The sequence below is a fragment of the Leopardus geoffroyi genome, chromosome B3 (assembly GCF_018350155.1).
Source record: "Leopardus geoffroyi isolate Oge1 chromosome B3, O.geoffroyi_Oge1_pat1.0, whole genome shotgun sequence".
Lineage (NCBI taxonomy): Eukaryota > Metazoa > Chordata > Mammalia > Carnivora > Felidae > Leopardus > Leopardus geoffroyi.
In genome coordinates, this window is record NC_059337.1 from 80744291 (window position 1) to 80771900 (window position 27610).

Consider the following 27610-nt stretch of genomic DNA (forward strand, 5'->3'; position numbering starts at 1 on the left):
TGCTATTAGTTGTTGGTTTTTCATAAATGGCTTTTATGATGTTTAAGTATGTTCCTTCTATCCTGACTTTCTTGAGGGTTTTTATTAAGAAAGGATTAAGCATTCAAATCTTGATTTCAACAATACAGAGATTCCTCAAAAAGTTAAAAATAGAAATGCCACATGATCTACTTGTTTCACTACTGCATATTTACCCAAAGAAAATGAAAACTATTAAAAAAGAACAGATGGAGAATAATTTCAGATAGATTAAAATTTTAAGTGAAATGGAAACACTATACCTAAAAACATGATATGAGAGATGACATATTCCTTTAGTGGGTTTATCAACACACTAAACACAGCATAGAAAAGATTTAGTGAACCTGAAAATAGATAAATAGAAATTATCCAGACTGAAGCACCAAGAGAAAAAGATTGAGGGGGGAAAAGAACATGTTGAAGATATTGTGAAATAGTATCAAATAGAAGTAATTGAAGATGCAAAAGGAGAAAAGATAATGAGAAAAATTATATTTTTTCCAAAATTCATGAATCACAGAACCAAGAAGCTCAGAGAACCCCAAACATAATTAAACACACACACACACACACACACACACACACACACACACACAGAGTCAAACTGCTGGAAATCAACATTAAAGAGAAAAGCTAGACAGCAACCAGAGAAATAAGAAACATAACATAATAAGGAAGAAAGCAAACTTTTTCTCAGAAAAAAAAAAAATGAAAACCAAGAGATAATAGATGTGACATTGTCTTACAGTACATAAACAAAACAAAAAAAGGTTAGTTCAGAATTTTATGCCCAGCAAAAAAAATCTTTAAAAAATAATAATTAAATAAAAACTGTTTTAGACAAACAAAGAGAATGCACTATCAGATCTGGTGCACTATGAATATTAAAGGATGTTCTTCACGCAGAAAGATTGAAACTAGATTGAAATTTGGATTCATACAAAGGATTGAAGAGTCCTGAAGGTGGTAAAAAGTGGAGATAGATTGTTTAAAGTTTTTCTTTAGATTTTTAAAAAAGATTATTAATTGTCTAAAGCATAAGTAATAACTATGTATTTTAAGGTTAATAACATATACAGACACAAAAAGTAAATCAACAGCACAAAGGATGGAACAGAGGAAATTAAACTATATGGTTATATATTATTTGAAGGTTAAGATGAAAAGTTAAGATGTATATTGTGAACCCAAGAGCAAAAACTTAAAGAAAAATACATGTAACTAATAAGCCAATAATATGGACAAATGGAATTATTTAAAATACCCAATAAACTTGAAAGAACAAAGGAAAAGAGAATAAAAGCAAAGAAGAGATGGGATAAGTGGAAAACTAGTAAGATGGTAGATGTTAATTCAACCACAGCAATGATTACATAAAACATAAATAATCTAATATGATTAAAAGGTAGAGATTTTCAGATTGAAAGAAAAGGCCATCCACAAGGATGTCACTTTAAATATACAGACATAGATATATTAAAATTGAAGAATGAGAAAACATAGGCTTTACTATGTGAATACTACTCACAAGGAAGCTAGAGACATTACAGAAATATAAAAGTTAACTTCAGAGTATTTCCAAAGGTCAAGAGAAGGCTTATCTATGGATAAACAGTTCACCAGTGTTCCTTTTTCTCCACATACTTAGTAACACTTGTTATTTACCTTTTCAATACTAGCCATTATGACAGGTGTGAGGTGATAGCTCATAGTAGTGTTTATTTGCTTCTCCCTAATCATCAGGGAAATGCAACTTTTCATGCATCTGTTTGCCATCTGTATGTTTTTGGGAAAATGTCTATAAAGATCCTCTGCCCATTCATCAAGAAGACCTAATAATCCTAAATATCTTTGTGCCTAATAGCAGTGGCTTCAAGTTATGTAAAGGACAACTGATGGAACTAAAAGGAAAAATATACAAATACACAACCACACCTGGGAGAGGATATTTGCAAATGACATATCCAATAAAGGATTAGTATCCAAAATATATAAAGAACTTATACCAGGGAGCCTGGGTGGCTCAGTCAGTTAAGCATCCGACTTCTTCTCAGGTCATGATCTTGTGGTTTGTGGGTTTGAGCCCCATGTCAAATTCTGTGCTGACAGTTCAGAGCCTAGACCCTGCTTCAGATTCTGTTTTTCCCTCTCTCTCTCTCTGCCTCTCCCCCAGTTGTGCCCTGTCTCTGTCTCTCTCTCTATCTCTCAATCTCTCAAAAAAAAAAAAATGAACGTTAAAAAAAAAAAGAACTTATACCACTCAGCACCCAAAAACCAAATAATCCAGTTTAAAAATGGGCAGAAGACATGAACAGACATTTCTACCAAGATGACATACAGATGGTCAACATATACATGAAAATATGCTCATCATCATTTATCAGGAAAATGCCCATCAAAACTACAATGAGATATTACTTCACACCTGTCAGAATAGCTACAATCAATGCCACAAGAAATAACAGGTGTTGGCAAGGATGTACAGAAATGTGAAACCTCATGCACTGTTGGTGGCAATGCAAACTGTTGCAGCCACTTTGTAAAACTATATGGAGGTTCCTCAAAAAGTTAAAAATACAGCTACCCTATGATTCACTATTATACTAATGGGTATTTACCAAAAACTACAACAACACTAATTCAGAAGTATACAAGCACCCCTATGTTTACTGCCTCATTATTTACAATAGCAAGACTATGAAGTCTTGCCATTTACAACAGCATAGATGGAGCTATAGAGTATAATGCTAAGCAAAAAAAATGTCAGAGAAAGACAAATACCTTATGATTTCAGTCATGTGGAATTTAAGAAAGAAACAAAAAGTGAACAAGGGAGAAAAAAAAGAGCCCAATCAAGATACAGACTTAACTATGGAGAGCCAAAGGAGAGGTGGGAGGGATGGGTGAAATAGGTGATGGGGATTCAAGAGTACATTTCTGATGAGCACTGAATAATGTATAGAATTGTTTAATCACTATATTGTACACCTAAAACTAATATAACACTGTATGTTAACTATACTGGGATTAAAACTAAAAACTTAGTAAAAAATAACTTAAAATTTAAATTAGGGGTGCCTGGGTGGCTCAGTTGGTTGGGCATCCAACTTCGACTCAGGTCATGATCTCATGGTTCATGGGTTTGAGCCCCACATCAGGATCTGTGCTGACAGCTCAGAGCCTGGAGCCTGCTTTGGATTCTGTGTCTCCCTCTCTCTCAGGGCCTTCCCTCTCGAGCTCTGTCTCTCTCTCTCTCTCTCTCAAAAAATAAACATTAAAAAAAATTTTTTTTAATTTAAATTAAAAAAAAAAAATGGAGTCAGGGGGCCAGAAAGGGGAGCTTTCATGTCTTACCATTCCATGGCCTTAACTGCAAGAAGGCAGATTTTCTCCTTGCCCAGCAACAAGTTTAGCCAATTAAAAAATACCACAACTTAGCCAATGAGAAACTGTCCCCACTCTGAACTCCCACTTTCCTCCAATGGACTTTCATTCAAAGAGCCCCTCCCCACTTCCTCCTTTTCTTTATAAGATATCATTCGCTCTCCAGATTTACCTGTGGTTTGCAGGGGCTTGCATGTCCTAAGTTCCAATTCCTCTGCTATTCCAGACTAAACCCATTTTACTGGTAAAATAACTGACTGTTTTACTTTTAAGTCAACACTAACCATGAGCTATTGGAAACTGAAATTTTAAAACAGTTTAAAGCACATTATAAAACATGAGAAATTACAAGTACCATAAGATACAACTACAGCCCTGTGATGAACTCCATGCTGACAATACCAAGCCTGCTTGGGATTCTCTCTCTTCCTCTTTCTCTGCGCCTCCCCCACTCTTGCTCTCTCACTCTCTCTCAAAATAAATAAACTTAAAAAAAAAAAAAAAGATACTACTACAGAACTACTAAAATGACTATCATTAATATGACGGACAATGCAAAGTGCTGTTGAGGATGCAAAGCAACTGGAACTTTCATACTTTGATTATAACATTGTACGTTTCCATAAGCACTTTGGAAAACAGTTTACTGGTTTCTTATGAAGTTTTACATATATTTACCATATGACCCAATCAACTCATTCCCAGGTATTTACCTAAGAAAACTTTATGTCCATAGAAGAACTTGTACATACATGTTCATAACAGCTTTATGCACAATAGTAAAAACAAAACAAAACAAAACAAAACAAAAAACTGGAAAGGAACCAAATGTCCATCAACTGTTAAATGGCTAAACAATTTGTAATGTAACCAAATATTAGAATATTACTCAACAATAAAAAGGAATGAATTGGTATCCTCTACAACAAGGATTAAGCTCAAAAGCATTATGCTAAGTGGGAAAAAAAAGACACAAAAGCCTCATATTGTATGATCCATTTCTATCCGTGTTTGGGAAAGGCACAACTCCAAAGACAAAAAGTCAGATCAGATCAAGGCTGGAGACAGGGAGAGGCAATTGACAAAGGGGCACAAGGGAACCTTTGGGGGAAACAGTCTATATCTGGTGGTATTGGTTAAACACCTGAATACACTTGTCAAAATATCACTCAACTATAAACTTTAAAAGAGTTCTCCTGATTGTAAATCATACCTCAGTAGATGACGGAGGAAGGAAACTGGACAGCTCATTGCATCTCTTGGAGAACCAAGTTTGGAGGCTACACAGCCAGCATAATGCTAAACATAATGAGAGGGAGAGAGAGAGGTGCTGAGAGAGAAGCGGAGGTGGGGGAGAGACAGAGAGACAGCCAATACTGAACTGGACAGCTCACAGCACCTCTTGGAGAGTTGGAGAACCAGGTTTAGAGGCTATGCAGCTAGCAGCAAAGCCCAAAATCATGCTGGGGAGACAGCAAAGTAAAATCATTACCTCTGCTGGGCAGGGACACCACAGTCTCCACCACCACCCTGAACCAATACTCTTGGCCTTGACCCTTGGGTGCTTGCCCCTGCTGCCTCTAGAAACCAATGGCTCCATCTCCAGAAATGGATTGCTTGAGGTCCCAGCTTCTTCATGTCACTCTTTAAAGTCTGGAGTGATGACAACTGATTGGCAGAGCCCAGGTCATATTCCTATTCTTTAATTGCAGGGGAGAAAAAAAGTACATATCACTTTCAGCTTCTACAGTGGGGACACGTTCTGCATCATAAGGTAGGGAATTCCTCTAACAGGGGAAGCAGGTTCCCTACCATCTCTCCAACATCATTATATGCTGAGTAGCCAAGAAGAGTGAAAAATGTCCACTACACCTCCCACATCATGACTCTGATTAGGAACTCTAAGTGCTTATAGGATAAAATCTGAACTCTTGTATACACAGCCTGACCCTTACCTCAGTGACCTTTGGCCCAGTATCCTTAAGATACTGTGTCCTGGGGCGCCTGGGTGGCGCAGTCGGTTGAGCGTCCGACTTCAGCCAGGTCACGATCTCGCGGTCCGTGAGTTCGAGCCCCGCATCAGGCTCTGGGCTGATGGCTCAGAGCCTGGAGCCTGTTTCCGATTCTGTGTCTCCCTCTCTCTCTGCCCCTCCCCCGTTCATGCTCTGTCTCTCTCTGTCCCAAAAATAAAAATAAACGTTGAAAAAAAAAAAAATTTAAAAAAAAAAAAAAAAAAAAGATACTGTGTCCTGAAGATTCTCTCTGAACAAATGAGTCAAGTTAAGACCTATCTGAAAATCCTCACTAAGCCAAGAAACACAGAAATGAGAGACCCTCAGATCCCAAAGGGGCACAAGATCAGGTCCATCCAGTCTAAGCCTGGAGTTAAGATGATAATGTGGCATGGAGTTGAAATTTGTTGTGAAATGCTTCTTACTGATAACTTGCAAAGTCAACAACGAGATTGGAGATTCTAAATTACTCTCCCTGCAAACAAACAAATGAAATGTAACTAACAGATACAACTGACCTGAAATAACTGCCTTAATTTTATTTCTGTCCCCTCTGACTGAGCCAGGCAACTACATGAGCCATGAAAAATGGGCATCGCTGGGCAGAGAACCTGGAGATAGTGGCCCTGGAAACCCCAAATCCCTCTATGGAGGACAGACCCCAGAGTCTCCCGCATTGCCCTCAGGCTGGGTCACTGATACTTCCGCCAGGTACAATTTCACCGCCGGACCGATTCCGTTTCACCTGGTCCTCCAGTCAGCCTTGTATTTATCTGTGTTTAGACATTCTTCCTTCTGCAAAGCATCTTCACAGTAAGTTATTCTGCCTTCCTTGTTTAAGATGGCAGTGTGCCCTTTGCTCTCTTTCATCTTTGCTTTTTCCCTCTACAGTAGCCTTCTGAGAACATAAGGTTTTTGAATCCATTTGTGGATTTTTAAAATTTTGATCCCATTTTTAAGGCTTCTTAAAATCTGTAACAAAGGACCTCACTCCCCCAATACATATTGTGTGGCGCCCTCTTTCCAGGTGGGCTTCAGTAATGCAGATCTCAACTAACCCACAGGCTACTGAGCGTGGAAGCTGATGGCCAAGAGGCAGTACGAAAACTGAACTCGCAAAGACAAAGTGGCCAGGATAAAGGAGTCACGGTGGGCATCCGGAGATGCCCAGGGCACCAGATCGGGAGCTGGAGGGCTGCTCCAAGCACTCACCGTGCCCCATCCCATCTTCAACACTGGGGTGCTGGGGGCTGCCTCACCAGTTCACCCCTGTCTGTGGGCCTCCTAGGGCCTGACAACAGCTCTTGGGGCAAGAGAGAGGATCCAGCACACCCAGCTCCCAACATACGTTCCTAAGAGCTTTCAGAGAAGAATGTTAAAAAAATTTTTTTCTTTTTCCACAAGAGAGAAAGGCTGAAGTCATTAGCAAAGGAAAATCCCAAGAGACATCACTGCTTTCCCAAACAACCTCTCTAGGCTTGGGAACACGTACCGTTCCCGTTTTGTACCCAGGGAGAAAAACTTTTTATAACCTTACAAAAAAGTTACATAAACAACACTATCCCCTTTGTTGGTTTCTTTTTTTAAAAGGGATTGTTTTGAAAATAGATAATTTTACTGATCCGGGAGCCAAGAACTGTTGCTCTGTCTTGAGGAGCGGTTGGACGCCCCTTCTGGAAGGATTGTTTGTTTGCCTAAGATTATGCATGCTGGCCAGGGGCAGCCAGAGGAGCTGCTGCAAATGCTCCCTCAGGATTGGGCACAGTGGCACCTGCAGGGCTTGTGGGCCCTGCTCTCAAGGAGCACCAGCAAGCTCACTCACCCCCTCACTCAGGATTTCCTCAAATCAAAGCTCTCCCTCACTGAGGATACAAAGGCAGATGGGAGTGGAGGGCCGAGAATGTCTTTACAGGCAAGCGAGCAAGGAGATAGATGACACACAGAAAAGGAACATACGCTTTGACAGTGTCGAGAAGCAAGCAGGCAAAGGCAAGGAGTGGAGAAGAGAAAAGGCCAACAGCCAGGTAAAACTTAACAGGCTAGAACTAATTGTTTGAAGCTGTTATTTCCAGTGAAAGGAGTTAACAAACAAACAAAAAGATAAAGAGAGCTCCAAGGGAACAGCGGCTTAAAACAAGTATACTCCTCTGAGCACCTGGTAGGCTTAGTCGGATAAGCGTCCAACTTCAGCTCAACTCATGGTCTCACAGTTCTTGAGTCTGAGCCCCGCATCGGGCTCTGCGCTGACAGCTCACAGCCTGGAGCCTGCCTTGGATTCTGTGTCTCTGTCTCTCTCTGCACCTCCCTTGCTTGTGCTCTGTCTCTCTCTCAAAAATAAACAAACATTAAAAAAAAAAACAAAAAAACAAAAAAACAAAAAACAGGTATACTCCTCCACAGGAAGTTCGTTAGGTCTATTTCTACATTCCCTACTCAGTCTCAAGCAGAGGGGTCAGACTCACCGGAGGAAATGGTTCCAGAATCCATGCTGCTCTGATGTACAGTTACTAGTATGCAAAGTAATAGGATACAACGTGGTGAGAGGGGAACTTGAACCATTCAGAAAGCTCAGGCATGTGTATATAAATTTGCCTAAAACAGAAGTCAAGAAGCTATAAATGGATGCTCCTCCACCCAAAAACATGGAACAATTAGTTCTGATAGAGGACCCAAGCTGAATTTCCTTCAAGCAAGAATGCCTCCCACACATGTGCTTTGCGACGCAACTCTCTGAGAAACAGCTCTCCTACTACAACCCAAGCTGCTGGGGTTTGAGATTCTCCTCTTAAATTGTGGCCACTCCAGAAGAGCAGTTTTCATATTGATGTTATTCTTTAATAGAAGTGTGAAAAGCCAATCTTTGAAGAGTCATACATTGCTTATAATACCACACAACATTTTTGTTTCATGTTCAATTTTTTTTTACACAATACCACTTCAACAATAGTCAAGACCTTCCCTTCAATACTGAAGCTTCGCAGAGTCAAGACTTGTTCACTACCCTGCTCCCAGGACCTCATGGAGGTGCTCAAAAGTATTAGATGAATTATCAATAATGGGAACAAACATACACCAAGCTAGACTATTTCCACTTTCTGGATAATGCCCTCTCAGCAGACACGATCAGCAGAGTCATGCTCTGAACAGAGGGGAATGCTTTCATACTGGCACAGCAACATTTAAAGAAGGAGCTGAGGGTTTCTATTTGTTGATTTACAAAAACACATCGATTTTATTCATTTTGAGCCGAGAATCAGCCTGGGAACATGAGAGGAGGCAGAAATGTGGGCATGTTGATTTCCTGAGAGACGGTGCCAGTCAGCAACTCCCGTACCCCAACACAAGTGCATTCTTTGCTATTTTTCTTGGAACACCATGAGAGTATGTAGAGAGTCTGTCTTATCAGCTTCCAGGTGTAGGCAGTCCACGAAGCCACTTCAAAGAGGAAAACGGGGAGGGAGAGGAAGACCCGAAGTAATGGAACCCAGGATATGCCTGCTGGGGCAAGAACCTTTTCAGATACAATCCCGCCCCCTGCAACTCTCCCATTATTTCCATGTCACCTAGGCTTCCCACTGTTCCCTTGGATTTTTTTTTAACGTTTATTTTTGAGACTGAGACAGAGCATGAACGGGGGGAGGGTCAGAAAGAGAGGGAGACACAGAATCTGAAACAGGCTCCAGACTCTGAGCTGTCAGCACAGAGCCCAACGCGGGGCTCGAACTCACAGACTGCGAGATCATGACCTGAGCCAAAGTCAGATGCTTAACTGACTGAGCCACCCAGGTGCCCCTGTTCCCTTGGATTTTTAAAAGACCCTTAGTAACCCACATAAGGAAGGGTTTTGTTTACCCTCATAGAGGAAACAACTGGAAACTAATAGGCTGCACTACTTTTTCTCACTCCATCAAATCTATGTTAACTCTTTGTGATCAAAACAAGAAAAGAAAAACAAAAGTTTTCCAATATAAAGCAGATGTGCCTTTTAGGAGGATTTTATACTTACATGGTGTTTAAAAGGCCATTTTATGCTGATCTGAACTTCCAGTTCTAAGTCAGGAAGATGAAAAGTACAGCATAAGGAATATAGTCCCTAATATTGTAGTGACTTTGCATGGTGATACATGGTGATTGCACTTATTGTGAGCATTGCATAATGGATATAAATGTCAAATCACAATTCTGTACACCTGAAACTAATACAACACTGCATGCCAACTAGACTTCAGTTAAAAGTAAATTTTTTTACAAAAGAGAGGAGGGGTTCCTGGGTGGCTCAGCCAGTTGAGCACCCAACTTTGGCTCAGGGACTGATCTCATGGTTCGTGAGTTCGAGCCCCGGGATTGGGCTGTCTGCTGTTAGCACAGATGGGCTGTCTGCTGTTAGCACAGAGCTTGCTTCAGATTCTCTGCCCCTTGTTCTCTCTCAAAATAAGTAAATAAAAACTTTAAAAAATATATAAAAAAAGAGAGGAACCTTTTTTCTCTTCCACATACAGTGAATCAGCTGGGGAATGAAGGCACGTTTCTCTTTCCTGTCCTCTCCTATTTGTTTTGGTCCTTATTTCTTCTACCATTGCCACTGATGCACTGGGTTCTCCCTGGGGTCTGCACTTCTGAACATTTTATTTTTCAAACACTCTTTAAATGGCTGTGCCCTTTCACATGGAGAGAAAACCGCTTTTGCAGCCTTCTCCCCAACTGCTTCAAAATCTACAACAACCGTCTGAAAACAGCATTTTCCTTGCTATGTCAACAGAATCCAGTCTAGCAGCAATTCACATGTGGTGCTGAATCTTGAGCTGATGATTCCCACGTGTGAGGTATTGCTGAAATCTACTCTCTTGAGTCCTCAGACCTACTTTGCTATTTTCTGCAGGGTTGAGAGGAGTACCTCATGCAATCTCGCTTAAATTCTCAGAAGGCACTAGAAGTCATGCCCTTTTCCTCTCTAAAATCCCAGAAAAACGTCTCCTGGATTAGTTTCTCACTGTTTGTGGTTGAGAAACATTCTGTAGCTTCCAACAACAACTTAGCTGGGGTGATAGGATCTTTGCTATGTAACAGGTAAAGGAAAATAGCAAGGAGCAATATCAAGGCTTTATGGAAATTTTTAACACCATTTGCAGAACTCGACTTTGAGATCTACTAATTAAATTTGTTCATTTGTTCACACATCCATTCACACATATTTTGAGTGCATATTCATTGTCATACACTGTTTTGGGGGCTGGGGAACAGCTTCTATGATTCATTTGGTAGCGTAAAAATATTCCCCAGCACCGTCTGATTGCATGTGTGAAATTTAGAGTGCTCTAACTTCATCAATACAACAACAGTGTGGTGTAAGAAATTTTATTTAATAAACACTATGCCATCTCCCTCGGGAGTACAAATTTGCACACTCCACACACTGGGAAAACAGCCTTCTCCTTAACCTACCAAGATCATCAGAATACTCCAAAACTGTCCTGTTTTGTTGACTGCATACTAAAAAACACAAACAACGGATCCAGGCCCATTTGGTGTATCAGCTTGGTAACAAGGACTGAAGCCTAAGGCCGGCTATAGCCACAAAGCACACAGCTCAAGAAAGGACTCGGCCAGCGATGCTTTCTGGTAATGTAGAGCTAAATGGCGCCGCACAACTTTGCCACACAGGCAGTATACTGTCCAAAACACATGGGTCATCCAAGAAATATGAAGCCAAATTAAAAAGGCCAGAATTCCCTTTGAAAGGCCAGCAGACAGCAGGGCGCCAGCCTGGCATCAAGCTCCAGACCAACATCAACTTCTATAAATCAGGGGTAGCATCTAACCTCTTCTGGTGCATGGTAAAACCTGGACCTTCCACAGATGCCAACAACTGACTTGTTCAGCAGTTCAAGTAGTGTCACCTGAATATTAAATACCAGGACAGATTCAAAGTCACGGAGGTCCTGCAGTGTGATTGGTCTGCCAAGGTTGAAGCTATATCTATCATAGTGCAAGTCCACAGACCCGATAGCCATGACACCAAATTGTACCAGCAGTGGCCATTGGGGGGTTATTGGCCAGGAGAGGACACAAGGCAGACTTCAGAGTGGTGGTTACAGAAGACACACACACACACACACACACACACACACATAATTTCTAACTGGCACAGCACCAATTTCACATGAATTGCTTCTTAGAGAACTAGAAAGTTTGGGTTGGGTTTCTTGGTAAAATTTTTTGGAGAGTGGACAAATCTTAATTTCTTACTCTACTAATACCATTATTCTACTAAATACCTCCCCATTCTCCTCTACACCTCACTGAAACAGTGGATGAGTGAAAGCAAACACTGAGACAAACCAACAACAGTATTATCAACTCATGTGGACAAGTACTTAAACCCATATCTCTGCTTTATGATATTTTTCCCTTAAGGAAACTGAAAAATAGTCATGCACTTACTGTAACAAAGAATTCCTTTCCAAGTTTCCATGTCTTCACCCAAAGGCTCTTCTGCTAGATAAGGGCAAAGGAAAGAGATTTAAAACTAAGCCAGGCTGAACTACTTTACTGATGAGGCATTCCTAGTAAAGCCTGCAACCTATAATATTTAATTGTAAGTTACAAACTAGGAAATTAAAGACTTTCAGCTAGCCCAGTGTTTCTGGGGAGAAAAGAAAGCACACTAATTAAAGACATAAAGCCTGATTGTATTCAGGTGCCTTACTGAGGAATCGCAATCCCTAATCAAAAAGTGAGGGGAGGGGGGTGTATTTTTTAAAAAGAAAACATTCCAAAAGAAAAATGTTAAGTACAGAAAAGAGATGGGGAAAATGGAAAAACAAGTTCACAAGTTTGGTGCTTTCAACTTGTATTGAATTCTTAATTTTGAAAAACAAAAGCATGATATTTTGTTACATAAACCCCCCAAATGATAGCAATGATAATCTGTAAGTTCACAGCAAAAATTAATGGTTATCAAAGGTAACTGTGAGCTATAAATTCCATCGGAGCTCATCCACCCCCACTTTATAGATGAAAAAAACAAAAGTTAAATCAATGAATTAGAACAAACCACGGGTGACGCCATGCTGTTGTCAAGCAAACAGAGCAACCCTAACAAGGCACAGAACTGGAGGATCTTTGAGATAGCCTCCCCACTATACTGGCTTTGCCTTCCTTCCAAAACTACATCTGGTTTGTGGAAGGCTTGAAGATGGTCCAGGGAAGAGAACAAAGTTCCTGCAAGAATGGAAAGAGGGGCCACAAAGAAAGATGAGAAACAAATGGAAGTAAATACACTGCGGTTGCTGGGAAATGGTTTCTCCGGGGTCCACCTAGGGTAAAGATATACCTCTTGATGCGCGTAAGGAATTTTTTCACCATCCTAACTATCTTTAAGGGGATAGTGGAGCTACCATCTCACATTGTGGAGCTACCATCTCTACCGCCCATCCACAGAACTCTTTTCATCTGGCAAAACTGAAACTCTGTATCCATGAAACACTAACTCCCCATCGCTCCCTCCCTCCTGGCGGTGACAACCAACATTCTACTTTGTATCCTACGAGTTTGACTACTCTGGGTACCTCCGCATAAGTGGAATCATACAGTATTTATCCTTTGGGGACTGGCTTATTTCACTTAGCATCACGTCCTCAAGCTAAAGAATTATTTTTAAGAAGATATTTAATAAGTATTAGCTGAGGATGCTGACCAGCTGTTTTCCATCTACCATAAGGACAAAGAAAACAGGAGAAAATGAGTTTAAACGGCAAGGGTAGAAAAAGCTGTCAGGCGCTGGAATAGAAACTCTTAAAGGAAAAACTATGCTTTTCCTTTAACCCTTATGGAGGTGCTATAAACAATATGTTAACATATATTAAGTTGGTGTTCCCTCATGATAAAATCTCTCAAAATTATGAAATTAACTCAACAAGCCCAAACTGAACCTCTGATTATAATGGCATGGGAACTACCAAACAGAATATATTGTCCTTTCCCTTGAAATAATACAATTTACCCCAAGCAACAATGTACCTTTCTTCAAATTCTTAAGGTATTTAACATTTTTACCGTAAACCAGGGATGACAAACAGCTATTAACTCAAGCATCAATTTTTATAAACTGTTAGAGACTGCCTAAAGCCTGTGATGAATTCTGAGCCCAAGACTGGGCACACACACACAAAAAAACCATTGTGATTAGTTATTGTTGTTTGTCATGGGTCAGGAAGAGACAAACAAGGGTGAGTGTCATATTCTGGCCATTCCTGTCAAAACTCTTCTACTTTGTTATGCCTTATTGATTGCTTACCACTAATCACTATTTGTTTCTATTTGTCTCTCCAGCTAAAATGTGCTTCACAGTAGTCATCAGTACTGTATCTTCTACTTACTTACTTAGCATCCCCACAAAATAGCATAATATTAAGAACTGTATAAACACAGGCACCTGGGTGGCTCAGTTGGTTGTGCATGTGACTCTTGACTTTGGTTCAGGTCATGATCTCACAGTCCTGGGATGGAGCCCTTCCTCAGGCTCTGTGCTGAGGGTAGAGTCTGCTTAAGATATTCATTCTCTCCTCTCTCTCTCTCTCTCTCTCTCTCCCTCTCCCTCTCTCCCTCTCTCAAAAAGAGAGAGAAAGAGGGAGAGAGAGAACCATATACATAATAATGAGACAAACAGTTAAGGAGAAGGTTTCTGGAAAAATGGCAGAGTAGGAAGCACCAGGAATCTTTCTCCTCACCTGGACAACAGTTGCACTGACAGAATCTGTCTGATGTAACCATTTTGGCACTTTGGAGTCTATAGAAGGCTGCTACTTCCAGGGGAAGACTTAAATGGTAAATAGTAGTTAATTTCAGAGTATTTCAGCTCTTATCACAGTAGCAACCATCCCCCACCCTCAGCCACCTGGCAGGCAACTGTGCACATGTTCCTGAACCAGCTTGCACACAGCTTGTGGGAGTTAGATCAGGCAAAAGGACCCTGTGTTCCAAATATTGGGGAGCGGGGGGGGGGGGAGGGGGGGGAGGTGTGTTCCTGGATGGCTCAGTCAGATAAGTGGCCGACTTCAGCTTGGGTCTTGATCTCACAGTCAGTGAGTTTGAGCCCCACATCGGGCTCTGTGCACACAGCTCAGAGCATGGAGCCTGCTTCGGATTCTGTGTCTCCATCTTTCTCCGCCCCTTCCCTACTCATGCTCTGTCTCTCTCTTTCTCTCTCTCTCTCAAAAATAAACCTTAAATTTTTTTTTCAAATATCAGGGATCTGTGCATTAATCGCTCACTTCTGATTGCTGCAATTCTGATCACAGAGGTACAAAGAGGGGGGCAGCCCTTGTTCTTGCACCTCCCCCATTACTGGAAGGCCTCCTTCCCTGCAGCTGGAGTGATTCCCAGGGGATTTAAAAGGCTAGTGTCCTTCCCCCAACTTCCATCATTTTTCTTTTTTATCCCTATTGAGAACCAGACATTACAAACTAGGATATTCAAAATCAACTGTATATATGGGGATGATTAGAAAGTGACTACACATGTTCAGGGAAAGCTTCAGAAAAACCTCAGAAGACGTTGAGACAGAAAGTGGCTGAGAGAATATTTGAAGAAATAATGGCTGAAAACCTCCCAAACTTGATGAAAAACATGAGTATAAACCTCCAAGAAGTTCAGCGAACTCCACATAAAATGAACTTGAAAAGATTCATACCAAGACACATTATAATCAAACTGCGGGAAGACAAAGACAAAGACAGAATCTTGAAAGCAACAAGAGAGAAGCACTCCTCACATTCAAGGGATTCTCAGTAAGATTATAAGTAGATTTCTCATTAAAAACTTTGGAGGCCAAAAGACAGCGGGCCGATATATTCCAAGTACTAAAAGAAAAACGAACTCAACCAAAGAATCTTCTATCTGACAAAACTGTCCTTCTATAGTGAAGGAGAAATTAAGACATTACCAGAAAAACAAAAACCGAAGGCATTTATTACCACCGGACTTGCCCTGAAAGACCTGCTTGAGGGAGTCCGGGAGGGTGAAACGAAAGGACGCTAGCCAGAAACTCCAAGTTGTATGAAGAAATGAAGATCTCGATAAAGATAGATACATGGGCAATGATGAAATCTAGTATTATTGTAACAACTTTTGTGACTCCACTTTCTCTTTTCTACATGATTTAAGAGAATAATACATTTTAAAAATGTTGTCTAAAAGACAGTATCATTGTAACTTTGGTTTGTAGCTCCACATTTTGTGTTCTACATATTTTTTATAAGTATTTTTTTAATGTTTACTTTTTGACAGAGAGCATGAGTGGGGGAGGGGCAGAGAAACAGGGAGACAGAATCCAAAGCAGGCTCCGGGCTCCGAGCTGTCAGCACAGAGCCCCACGCGGGCTCGAACCCTCAAACCACGAGATCATGACCTGAACAGAAGATGGATGCTTAACCAACTGGGCCACCCCGGCACCCCTGTGTTCTACATATTTTAATGGTCTTACAAGAATTTTTAGGTTTTGTTTTGGGGAACACAATGTGGAAAAATGTAACTTTGTGACATTGACAACTGAAAGGGATAGGAATAGAACTTACAGGAGCAGAGTTTTTGTATAGTATTCAAGTGAAGCTGGTATAAATTCAAGTTAGAGTGTTATAACTTTAGGATGCTCAATGTAAGCCCCATAATAACACAAAGAAAATAGCCATGGAAAATACACACAACTAAATGAGAAATTTAGACACTTCATTAAAAAAAAAAAAAAAAAGCAACACAAAAGGAGACAATAATGCAGGAAATGAGGGATAAAAAAACTCTAAGCATATACAAAACAAATATCAAAATGACAAAAGTTACTCCCTTCTTATCAGGAATTTTTTACTTTATTTTACTTTATTTTATTTTATTTTATATTATTTTTATTTTATTTTATTTTTGAGAGAGAGACAGAGAGAGAGAGAGAGAGAGAGAGCCAGGGATGGGTAGAGGGAGAGCGAGAATCTCAAGCAGGCTTCATGCCCAGAGTGGAGATGATGCAGGGCTCTATCTCATGACCCTGAGATCATGATCTGGACCAAAATCAAGAGTCAGACACATAACGAACTGAGAGGCCCAGGCACCCCAAAAAGTACTTAAAGTTTTTTTAAATATTTATTTATTTTGGGGAGAGTGCAAGCAGGAAGGGGCAGAGAGAGGGGGACAGAGGATCTAAAGTGGGCTCTGCATTGACAATCTGACAGCAGCGAGCCCAGTGTGGGGCTCCAACTCACGAATCGCAAGATCATGGCCTGAGCCAAAGTCAGATGCTCAACCAACTGAGCCACCCAGATGCCCGAAGAATTACTTTAAATCTAAGCGGGTTAAACTCTCCAAAGACAGATATTGTCAGACTAGATAAAAAACACATGATCTAACTATATGCTATCTACAAGAGACTCACTTGAAGTCCATAGACACAAATAGATTAAAAGTGAAAAAATGAAAAAAAGGTATTTCATGCAAATAAGTGACCAAGAGAGAGGAGAGGGAGCTATATCAATACCAGACAAAACAGACTTTAAATCTAAAAAGTTAGTGAGACAAAGGAGAACATTATATATTAATAAAAGATTCAATATAGCAAGAAGATATAACAATTATAAACATTTATGCACCTAATGATAGACCAAGTAGGATTTATTCAAGGGATATAAGAATGGTTCAACACATAAAAATTGATCAATGTATGGGATGCCTGGGCTCATTGGTTGAGCATCTTGACTCTTGATTTCAGTTCAGGTCATGATCTCACAGTTCTTGAGTTTGGCTGTGTCTGGCTCTGTGCTAACAGTGCAGAGCCTACTTGAAATTCTCTCTCTGCCCCTCCCCTACTTGCGTGCATCCGTGCACACCCACACTTTCTCTCTCTCAAAAATGAATAAATAGGGGTGCCTGGGTGGCCCAGTCAGTTGAGCATCTGACTCTAGATTTCAACTTCAGACATAATCCCAGGGTCATGGGATTGAGCCCCATGTCAGGGTCCATGCTCAGCTTGAGATTCTGCTTGAGATTCTCTTTGTCTCCCCCTCTCCCCTGCTCACTCTTTCTCTCTCTAAAATAAAAAAATAATAATAATAAATAAATAAACATTAAAAAATTGATCAATGTAAAACACCACATTAATAGAATGAATAAAACACAATCATCTCAATCGATGCAGAAAAAGTTTTTGAGGAACTCTCAAGCACTATTGATGGGAATGTAAATTGGTACAGCCACTGTAGAAAACAGTATGGAGGTTCCTCAAAAATTAAAAATAGAAATACCATATTTACCCAAAGAAAATGAAAACACTACTTTGAAAAGACATATGTACTCCTATGTTTATTGCATCTTATTTACTATAGCCAGGATTTGAAAACAACCCAAGTGCCCATCAATAGGCAAATGGATAAGAAAAATGTAAGATATTATGTATTATTATAGATAGTATATATATTATAGATAATGGAATATTATACAGTCATAAAAAAGGGTGAAATTGTGCCATTTGAGATAACATCGTTGGACCTAAAGGGTATTATGTTAAGCGATATAAGTCAGACTAAGAAAGATAAATACCATATGATTCCACTCATAACTGGAATTAAAAAAATGAATAAACAAAAAGCAGAATCAGACCTATAAATACAGAGAACAAACTGATGGTTCCCAGAGGGGAGGAATGTAGGGGGTTAGACAAAATGGATAAAGGGGAGAGGGAGATACAGGCTTCCAGTTATAGAATGAATAAGTAATGGGAATAGAAGTCACAGCATAAAGAATACAGTCAATGATATTGTAGTAGCAATGTAATGGAACAGATGGTAGCTATACTGTGGTGAACATAGCATAATGTATAAACTTACCAAGTCACTAAGTTGTACACCTAAAACCAACATAATATTGTGCGTCAACTACACTCAAATTTTAAAAATAAATGCTTAAAAATTTTTTAAAAGGTTTGACAAAATTCAACATCCTTTCATGATAAAAACACTCAACAAACAAGGAATAGAAGGAAACTACCTCAATATAATAAAAGCCATATGTGAAAAATCCACAACAAACATTATTCTCATTGGTAAAAGACTAAAAGATTTTCCTCTAACATCAGGAACAAGATAAAGATGCCTACTTTCACCACTTCTATTTAACATAGTACTGGAAGTTCTAGCCAGGCCAACTAGGCAAGAAAAATAGGTAGAAGGCATCTAGATTGGAAAGAATGAAGTAAAATTATCTCTATTTACAGGATAATATGATCTTACATACAGAAAACCCTGAAGATCACACACACACACACACACACACACACACACACACACACACACAGCTAATAAATAAATTCAGCCAACTAGGATACGAAGGCAACACACAAAACCCAGTTAGATTTCTATACACTAGCATCAACAATCTGAAAAGAAAGTTAAAAAACTAATTCCATTTATAATAACATTGAAAAGAATAGAATAACCAAAGAGGTTAAATGCTTATACACTGAAAACTATAAATTATTGCTAAAAGAAATTTGAGAAGACATAATAGATTTTCCATGTTCACAGATTGGAAGACTTAATATTGTTAAGATAACAATACTATCCAACACAATCTACATAGTCAATGAAGTCCCTGTCAAAATTAATAATATAATATATAGATAATATCATATAATAATAGAAACCCATCCTAAAATTCATATGGAATCTCCAGGGACCCTGAATAACCATAATAATCTTGAAAAAGAAAAACAAAGCTGGAGGATTCACACCTCCTGATTTCAAAACTTAGAAAAGCTATAGTAATCAAAACAGTGTGGTACTAGCCTAAAGACAGACATATAGACCAATAAAATAGAATAGGGAGTCCAGAAATAAACCCTCATGTATATGGTCAATGATTTTTTATATTAAATATAATTTATTGTCAAATTGGTTTCCAGACAACACCCACTGCTCATCCCAACAGGTGCCCTCCTCAATGCCCATCACCCACTTTCCCCTCCTCCCCACCCCCATCAACCCTCAGTTTGTTCTCGGTATTTAAGAGTCTCTTATGGTTTACCTCCCTCCCTCTCTGTAACTTTTTTTTCCGCTTCCCCTCCCCCATGGTCTTCTGTTAAGTTTCTCAAGTTTCACATATGAGTGAAAACGTGATATCTGTCTTTCTTTACCTGACTTATTTCATTTAGCGTAATACCTTTTAGTTCCATCCATGTTGCTGCAAATGGCCAGATTTCATTCTTTCTCATTGTCAAGTAGTATTCCATTGTATATATAAACCATATCTTCTTTATCCATCTGTCAGTTGATGGACATTTAGGCTCTTTCCATAATTTGGCTATTGTTGTAAGTGCTGCTATAAACATTGGGGTACAAGTGTCCCTATACATCAGCATTCCTGTATCCCTTGGGTAAATTCCTAGCAGTGCTATTTCTGGGTCATGGGGTAGATCTATTTTTAATTTTTTGAGGAACCTCCACACCATTTTCCAGAGCAGCTGCACCAGTTTGCATTCCCACCAACAGAGCAAGAGGGTTCCCATTTCTCCACATCCTCACCAGCATCTATAGTCTCCTGATATGTTCATTTTAGCCACTCTGACCGGTGTGAGGTGGTATCTCAGTGTGGTTTTGATTTGTATTTCCCTGATGAGGAGTGACGTTGAGCATCTTTTCATGTGTCTGTTGGCCATCTGGATGTCTTCTTTAGAAAAGTGTCTATTCATGTCTTCTGCCCATTTCTTCACTGGATTCTTTGTTTTTCGGGTATTAAGTTTGTTTTTGACAAGAGTAACAGATCCATTCCATGGGGAAAGGGCATTCTTTTCAATAAATGGTGCTGGGAAAACTGGGTATCCATATGCAAAAGAATGAAGTTACATTTTTTACCTAACACCATATACAAAAATTAACTCAAAATGGATCAAAGACCTATACGCAAGATCTAAAATTTAAAAATGCTTAGATGAAAGCATAGGACAAAACTTAATGACATTGGATTTGGTGATGATTTCTTAGATGCAACACGAAAAGCACAAACAACAAAAGAAAAAACTGACATATTGAATTTCATGAAAATTTTCAAGTGTTGTGCACCAAAAGACACAAACAACAGAATAAAAAGGCAACCCACAGAATGAAAAAAAAATATTTTCAAATCATAATGGATTTGCAATGATAAAGGATTAATATTGAGAATAGTAAAACTAAAATTCAACCACAACAAAACCTAATTCAAAAATGGGCAAAAGACTTGAATAAACATTTCTCCAAAGAATATATTCAAATGGCCAATAAACACATGAAAAAATTCTTAGTATCACTAATCATTAAGGAAATGTAAATCAAAATTACATTGAGATACCTCCTAACACCCATTAGAATGGCCACTAGCACAACAACAAAATAACAAACGTTGGCAAGGACGTGGAGAAATCCAAACTCTTGTGCATTGTTGGTGGGAATGTAAAATGATACAGCCACTGTGGAAAATAGTATGACAGTTCCTCAAAATATTAAAAATAAAATTACCATATGAACCAGCAATTCTATTTCTGGTTATACCCAAAAGAATTGAGAACCAGGTCTCAAAGAGTTTTTGGACACCTATGTCCATAGCAGCATTATCTGCAGTAGCTAAAATGTGGAAATATCCACTCAAGTACCCATTTCACACAGTGAAATATAATTCAGCCTTAAAAAGGAACAAAATTCTGACATATGCTACAACATGGATGGACCTTGAGGATGTCCCACTAAATGAACTAAGCCAATTCCAAAAAGACAAGTTCTATAAGGATTCCACTTATATCAGATACTTAGAGTAGTCAGAATCATAGAAAGTAGAATGGTGGTTGCCAGGAACTGGGAAGAGCGAAGAAAGTGGAGTTATTATTTAATAGAGTTTTGTTTCACAAGACAAAAAGAGGAAGATGGGTGGTGGTGATGTTGTACAACATTATGAATGTATTTAATGCCACTAAACTGTACTCTTAAACATGATTATGATGGGGGGTACCTGGCTGATTCAGTGTGGCACGTTGAGTCTAATCTCAGGGTTGTGAGTTCAAGCCCCACACTGGGTGTAGAGATCACCTAAAAAAATAAAATCTTAAGGGGTGCCTGGGTGGCTCAGTTGGTTAAGCATCTGGCTTCGGCTCAGGTCATGATCTCCCAGGTCATGGGTTCGAACCCCATGTCGGGCTCTGTGCTGACAGCTCAGAGCCTGGAGCCTGTTTCAGGTTCTGTGTCTCCCTCTCTCTCTCTGCCCCTCCCCTGTTCATGCTCTATCTCTGTCTCAAAAATAAAAAATAAATAGTAAAAAAATTTTTTTTAATTAAAAAATAAAATCTTAAAAAAAATGATTATGATGGTACATTTTATGGTATGCGTATTTTACCACAATACATTTTTTTTTTAAAGAAATAGATACCAAGGCAATTACCTCATCCACTACTCATCCATTTACCTGTCCTCTGGATCCCATCCTCCACTCCCCCATTTCAGTCCTTGCTTCATAAATATTCCTTCTCTTTCCTTTACCTTCATCCTTTCCATCTTCAATGACTCCTTCTCCATAGCACATGAGCATGTGTGCTCCTACCTTCCAGGCTCTTTTTTCTCTTGTCCTCCACAGTGAAACACAGAAAAGAGTGGTCTAAAATGACCACCTTCGGGGCACCTGGGTGGCACAGTCGGTTAAGCGTCCGACTTCAGCCAGGTCACGATCTCGCGGTCCGTGAGTTCGAGCCCCGTGTCAGGCTCTGGGCTGATGGCTCAGAGCCTGGAGCCTGTTTCCGATTCTGTGTCTCCCTCTCTCTCTGCCCCTCCCCCGTTCATGCTCTGTCTCTCTCTGTCCCAAAAATAAATAAACGTTGAAAAAAAAATTTTTTTTTTTAAATAAATAAAATGACCACCTTCAAGTCCTCACCTTCCAGTCCTCTTCCGAGCTATGCAGTCTGGGCCTTTGCTTCATGTAGCCTCCTGAAACTATTTTTTTTGCACTGATCACCAGCTATCTATTAGTGGCCAAATTCAATGTACTCTTTTCAGCTCTTATAAAGCCTACCCTCTTTAGACTATCAGACATCCTTAACTTCTGCATCCTTCTTTCAATTATTTCATCCCTTGATTTTGGGTATTACCTCCCCTTGGTTATTTCTCTTCTTTCTCTGGCTGTTCCTTCTGACTACAATTGATATGGGTATGTCCCTAGGGGTCACTACCTCTTCTTTTCTAACCATACAAACTTTGAGAACTCCCTTCAACAACCATGATTTATATCTGATCATCCTACTGCCTCCCACATAATCCAACTGAAGTGAAAATGCCATGCACTCTGTCTCACCATATCTAAGATTAAATGCATCACCTTTCTGCCCATTGGCCTCCCTCCCACATCTATCCCTTCACACACATATACCTTACTTTCTATCTTGATGATTAGCACCTTCATCCATACAGCTGCCCAAGCCAGAAACCACGGGGTCATCCAGATTTTTCCCTGTTCTCTTATTCTCCACATCTTTATCACTCCTAATTCTTCCTCCTTGACATCTTTCATATATTTCCTCTTCTCTCCATTCCCACTGTCCATGTCCTGGATCAGGCCTTTATCATCTCTTACCCAAACAACTGCGACTTAGTTACCCAGCGTTCTTGCCTCCATTTTGGTCCCTTTATGTCACCATTAGAACAAGTGTTCTGGCCCATGAATCTGCTCCTATTGATTCCTTGCTGGAAATTCTTTAAGGGCTCCTCATCACCTACAGGATTAAACTTAAACACTTATTTTATTATTTTTTAATTTAATTATTTTTAATTTTTCAATGGCTTATTTACTTTTGAGAGAGAGAGAGAACATGAGCAGGGGAAGGGCACAGAGAGAGGAAGACACAGAATCCAAAGCAGGCTCCAGGCTTGAGCTGTCAGCACAGAGCCCAACATGGGGCTTGAACCCACAAGCTGCAAGATCACGACCTGAGCAGAAGTTGGGTGCTCAACCGACTGAGCCACCCATGCATCCCTAAACTTAAACACTTAGAAGGCATATAAAACCCTCCATGATTTGGTCTGCCTATCCAGCCTCATCTCCTACCTCTATCCCTTCCTACATTAGTCTCCAGCAATAACAAAGTCCCTGCTATTCCCAGAACACACAATTTTCCCATCTGCTTCCATGCTCTGTGCTTAAAACCTGCTCTTTCCTCTGCCTGCTCTCTCCCTTTTCTACCTAGTATACAGACATCATCTTTGGAATCTCAATGCCAATATGAAGTCCTCTGTATTAGGTAGGACTCTTTAAGCCACAAGTGATAGAAATGTATCTCTACTGGCTTGAGCCTTAATGGAATCTACTGTGTTATGTAGCTAGGAAGAGTCCTAGGAACAATTACAGATGCAGTTCAGCATTTCCTCAAACACATGCCCCAGCCTAGCCTCTCAACGCAGAAAGTTATTCACTTTATGCTTCTATTTTACTCTAAATTTTGATTCAGTTAAGCTGCTTAAAGAGTATTTTTAAAGACAACAGCTGTAGTAATCTAGACATAGAAATGAGATAGAACAGTTTTTCCTTGGTTGGCTGTCCTACCATGTCTATCAATAACTAGTATCATTGTATAGGCTTTTTGAGTGTAATAGAAAGGAGATACACTTGAAAAAGTTTAAACTGATCAAAAATAACTGATGAAATTAATGGAATAATTAAATAAATATTTCTGTGGTCTAAGACTTTAAAAAAGAAAAAAAACAGAAGCAGTCAAAAATGAGAGTAAGTTGTTCTAAAGGTGACTCTGAAGTTCTCTCTCATCTAGTTTTAAATGCCTCAAAGATACTGTCCTAGGAATAAAAAAAATAAAATAAAATTTAAAAAGGAAAGAGACAAATAACCTCTGCAAAATCCATCAGTTGACCCACCCAGGGTAGCAAGAAGCCAAGTCCAGTTGTAAAACATCTGTGTAGGAAAAATAAAAAAGCATCCTCTCTTGTTCATTTTCAAAGTTACTATAGAAACAGATCTTCCCAAGAATCTCTGCTTTCTTCTACAGCAGAGATCTGCAAAATAGAGTCTATGGGCCAAATTCTGCCCAACGCCTGTCTTTGTAAATAAAGTTCTATTAGAATGCAACCACACCCATTTGTTTATGTATGGTCTATGGCTGCTTTCACACTACAGTTGCAGTTTCTGAAACAGAAACTCTATAATTCACAAAGCTAAAACTATTTGCTATCCAGCTATTTACAGAAATGGTTTCCTGACCCCTGTCTACACAAAGAGAAGAAAGATTTTCTTTATTTACTGGTGACCATGAAGAGAAGCTTGTGATCTATGATTCAAGATTTCTGCAACAATACAAGACTGCACCTATTTTTTTCAAATCAAGTCATGAATTTCTATGCAGTCTTTTACTGAGGTACCAAACTCCCTTTTTCGCCTTTTCATTTTCATAATTTGGGTCAGTGTGTGAGCAATGTAATATGTAGTGACATGTGACCGCTGTGTGTATTAGATCAGAAATGATGACCTAGCCTCCAGAACACGTCTTAATAAAACTTGTGTGAACCAAAGACAAATAGCAAATCCTTGTAAAAGTGGCCAGAGACATAAACTCAAAAAGAGACAAAACTAAACTACATATATATTGGTAAAGGATGCATACATAGAGAGGATAACTTTTTAAAAAGCAAGGAACGATTGTTTGTAAAATTAAGATATCTGTTATCTCTAGATAGATGATGGGAGAAGTGCCAGCAATGTTCAATTTCTTTATCTGAAGGGTGGTACCCGAGGGGCTGCCTTATCGTTTTTCATGAAGCTGTATATACATGTTGTGTGTACTTTTCTGCATGTATTTTATTTTATTTTACTTTCTTAAAGTTTATTTATTTAAAAGGAGTTTATTTATTTTGAGAGAGAAAGCATGTACGAACAAAGGAGTGGCAGAGAGAGAGGGAGAGACAGAATCTCAAGCAGGCTTCACTCTGTCAGCATAGAGCCTGACTCAGGGCTCAATCCCACAAACAGTGAGATCATGACCTGAGCCGAAATCAAGAGTCAGATGCTTAAACGACTATGCCACCCAGGTGCCCCTGTATATATTTTATATTGCACAGTAAAAGAAGAATAATTAAGTAGTGCGTTTGTAAATATGTTTTATAAGTACTGTTGTTGGTTTTTTCCTTAGAGATTGTTTGATGAAAAAGAGTACCTTCTGAGGAAATGTTTTTCATGTTGGTGGTTTCATTAGCATCATCACAGTGTTATTTTGACCTGTAGAAGCTTTTTTCCCAGAACTTAGAAATATCCACTTCTTGGAGGTCGCATTAATGAAGAAGAAATTTGACCAAAGACAGTATTTTCAAACTTAAGAGAACAGTTGGTGAAAAAAACGACTATCAAATATAGTAGCAGAACCAATAGAAACATATACTACAGATAAAGGATAATGTTTTGTGGTGAGCGGGTAGGCAATTTTTATCTCTGTTGTCATTGAAATCTGTTCATTTCAGTGTCTGCCTAAGAGCTATTTATTTTTGAAAATCAAAACAGATTTTAATGCATAATACATTTTTGTTGTTGTTATTTGTGCCTGCATAATTAGTCTCTCATTCTTTCTTTCTCAAACCAGCAGAGAACTGTTTTGTATAATAAAACTTCAGGTTCCACACATAAACATCCCATGTGAGCCTGTGTTGTGGTAGATCATAGCACTGTTAGTGCCTTTTAATTTTATTTCTGAATCTGGTCTGGCTCCAACCTAGCCCCAGTCCTTAAGGGCTGCCCATTCTGAATTTGTCCAGTTCGTATGATTTTGGCGACAAAGTCAAGCTTCCGATATACTGTTTTAGTTGCAGCAGGCTGACAGAAGGTAGAAAATTACAGTATTTCAGGAGCTACTTCACAGAATTAGGGTGATCTTTACATTGCAACAAGAATAATTGGATCTGGAGAATTATCAGACTCCTGGATTTTTCTTAGAAATTAAATATACCTTGAAATGTCAAGGGATAAATAAGCCACAGTTTTCTCCTGGCCATGTATGAAAATTCAACTAAAATTTTATGGGACAAACTATTACTACTTGTACAATCTCCTCAACTTGGAATGCTGCTCTCATCAGGAAGAATATCCCCTGAATATCCCCACTACTTGGTTAATTTTATCTGCCTCTATTATGTGTATAGGGATCTACTAAGCCTCCCCAACCCTCCTCTTTGGTGTTCTGGAGAAAGATATAAACAAAAATTGGTTTCTTAAAAAGTTGGTTTTAGAAACAATAACATGCCAGACTTACTGGGGATGTGAATGAGAGATAACACATTGTTTATATTGTATCATATTGTTCCAGTGGTTCCCAAATGCAAGTTCTCCTCCAGTCAGGGATTAACTTTGCACCAGCCCACATCACAAATGCTACCCTTAGCACAAACCGTCTTTCACCCTATAATTAGGCCTTCTTGATTTATGTCAAAAGAGTTTTTCCTCTTTTACGAAAATGAGGTAGATAAGAGATTATGGTGTTTTAGATGGTCTTATTTAGTTCCTTTAAATACTTTTTGAAATATTAGTGGTCTGTGAAATCAAAAAGTGTGGGAAGCACACTAACTAGAAGATTTCTTCCTAGTCATATGGCCTTTTCACTGAATCACAGAAGATTCCGACCATCCGGTGCCAGCTGTCATGTCATCCGCTTTAACCAACACTGTTGTATCTGACATATTCAACCATCCACTTCTTCCTAAAACCCCTTCAATGAACAGACCTTAGTGACACAAACACACAAATCAACCAAGGAGCAGTTTTTCTCTGGTTGCTCTTCTATTGCTTTTCCTGTTTGCATATCTATTTCACCAAGGGAATAGTTGTAAGTGTGGGCATTCCTACAAACATTCCTGTCTCTCTCCACTGCCATCTTTGTCTCTCTCTCTCTCTCTCTCTCTCTCTCTCTCTCTCATTCACTGAATGGTAGTAAGAACACTTAACATGAGATCCACTCCCTTAACACGTTTTTAGGAGCATAATGTCTGCTTCTCTTTTTATTTCTACTCATTCCTCTGGGAACTGTTGTCTTCAGGCTTTAATTACCACTTCTGTGCTGATGACTTTCAACACTTTAGATCTGAGAGCTTAAACCACCAGAATTCCATCAGTCTGCAGGCCATCTGCACTGGGATGGCCCACCATGAACTCCA

General features: G+C 39.3%; 1 long non-coding RNA gene across 1 annotated transcript in view; it reads right to left on the bottom strand.

The window, feature by feature from the left end:
• The window catches only part of LOC123583505, a 101694-nt gene that overhangs the window by 41015 nt on the left and 33069 nt on the right, over positions 1–27610 (bottom strand). Inside the window, exon 2 of the long non-coding RNA XR_006704914.1 lies at positions 11859–11912. This is a non-coding gene — a long non-coding RNA (uncharacterized LOC123583505). The remainder of the gene's footprint in view (positions 1–11858; positions 11913–27610) is intronic.